The 2,207-nt window shown below is 40.2% G+C and overlaps 1 non-coding gene across 1 annotated transcript; it reads left to right on the forward strand.

The window, feature by feature from the left end:
- Window positions 1-183: 183 nt before the first annotated feature.
- LOC112086388 lies at window positions 184-291 on the forward strand. The gene has a single exon (XR_002899501.1). It is a non-coding gene; the product is annotated as a small nucleolar RNA R71 (small nucleolar RNA).
- The last annotated feature ends 1,916 nt before the right edge of the window (window positions 292-2,207 follow it).

The raw sequence follows: 2,207 nt of genomic DNA on the forward strand, positions 1-2,207 counted from the left end.
ATCAGGATGCAGAATTACCCAAAGGTTTTTTGATTTCGGATGCTGTTTGCGAAATTTTTTATGAAAACGTGAGCATCTTCTACAGATCTAGTTGAGAAGTCTCTATTTCTTGCTGTCTCGAAAGAGTGTCGTAACTCTGGAGTTATACCGCGATAGAAGATACCCAGCAGGTATTCTTCTGTATATCCATGGTGTGGAAAATTTCTTTAGTATTCCCTAAATCTTTCCCAAGTATCTAAAAGATCTTCATCTTCTTTTTGTTTATAAGTTCTTATCTTGTTTCTTAAGACATTTGAACGATTTCTAGTATAAAAAACGATTTAGGAAAGCAGTTCTACAGGCTGCCCACGTTTTTAGTGAAACAGGTGGCAAAGATTTTAGCCATTTGCTGGCATTGTCTCTCAAAGAGAATGGGAAAAGACTTCACTTGTGGTAATCCCCATTTGCTGTAATGGTTGCACATAATTCTTCAAACGTCTCGATATGGTCAATCGGGTGTTCGGAATTGTAACCATGGAATTGATTTTGTTGAACTAAATGGATATAGGGTACCTTAATTTCGGTTTTGTCATCCTCTGGTAAGGCTGGTTGAATAGCTCTTCGATCTCCCAAGAATTTCTCGAGTGAATCGAAACTTCCAATCAGTTCATCACAATCTTCACGTTTTGCCGATCCGATTAGCTCATTGTCATCATAAATCGGTTCTTCAAACTCATCATCAGTCAGGTCATCGTCGCTTGGATCACCATCCACACGATATGGTGGATCACCAAGAGTTCTGGGAACATGTTCCCGGTCTCTCATTTCAGAGAAACCTGAAAAATTCAAAAGAAAAAGTAAAAGTAAACAAGTGTTCTAATAGATTTAAGCTGTGATTCGCAACGAAACAAATCAAAGTCCCCGGCAACGGCACCAAAAACTTGATGCGGTTTGTAAACGGGGTATTGGTTCTTTCTACTAAGCTTCAGGTTTTAAATTTATAACCCCTAAATGTCTGCAAGGGCACAGATGTGCGCTGTAGTACTTAGGGTATTGATCCACAGAGACTTAGTTGTTTCAGTACGAATTCACGGCAATGCTTAAATCAGATTAGAACTAAACAGGTTTGGGTTTTGGTTTTTTGGGTTTTGGTTGTCACTGAATCTAAACTAGAAAGCAAAGAAAGCAAAATCAATTAAGAACGAAAGCAAGTAAAGCAAATAAAAAAGCGATTAACAAAGGCGAATGGAAGCAAGTAAATAGTGATTGAAAAGCAAGGCTGTAAACAATGGAAGCAAACGTTGGGGCTCAAGGGGAATTCGCAGGGGTTCATGGACTAGGCTATGTCGATTTTAAAAAAGTGATAAAGGTAATCAACTACGTATGTTCTAGAACTCGAGGCACGGAAGTATGAATAGCCTACTTTCGCAGCACTAAACAACTATCTCTTGCAATGCTGATCAGTAGGTTTCCACTCTGATCCTGGAAGGGAGAAGATGCAATAGCAGAACAAGACTCATCAACATTCACAACTCAACTACAGGTAGGTTTCCACTCCTAAGAATTATTGCTCGTTTCACCCAAGTTCAGACAATCAATGAAAGCTTTCGCAACATATCATATCAGATCGGCTTCTAAGAGGCCAGCAGAGAATCACGCAGTAAGATTAAAGGCAAACGAAGAACATCTAGAAGATTATAAATCCTAAATCTATCGATTCATAAACAAAGACACATGAAATCCCCTTTGAAAAATCCCTTTAAACCCAACTGGGTAACTACTCAAACATATTGTAACAAAGCATCATAGAGTATTGAAAGTGCAGGAAATTAAAGAAAAGAAGGAAGAAAAACGAAGAACGGAGAAGCAGATGGAGGCGCGATGTCTTCCTCCAGCGGCGGCTCCTTCTCCTTAAAACGGTGGCCTCCCTCTTAGGTGATATGATCGTGACAAGCTCAGAGGAGGAGGAACCAGAGGTAGCTGGCAGGATCACTCGTTCCAGAGCTAGAGAGATGGCTAAGGAGGCTCACGCACTCATTGCCGCAGAAGACATCGATCAACTGGAGGCTAGAGTTCACTTCTTCAACATCTCAATCTTGAAGAATGAAGAACCCAGTAACAATGACTAGGTAACTTAGGTGATGATTCTGTACTCTTTTCCTTGGTGAGGATTTTGGAAGGCAAGGAGGTTCTTCTCCAAGGTTTTTAACGAGGCAGAAATCATTGCT

Source organism: Eutrema salsugineum, unplaced genomic scaffold, assembly GCF_000478725.1.
Source record: "Eutrema salsugineum unplaced genomic scaffold, Eutsalg1_0 scaffold_205, whole genome shotgun sequence".
NCBI classification, from domain to species: domain Eukaryota; kingdom Viridiplantae; phylum Streptophyta; class Magnoliopsida; order Brassicales; family Brassicaceae; genus Eutrema; species Eutrema salsugineum.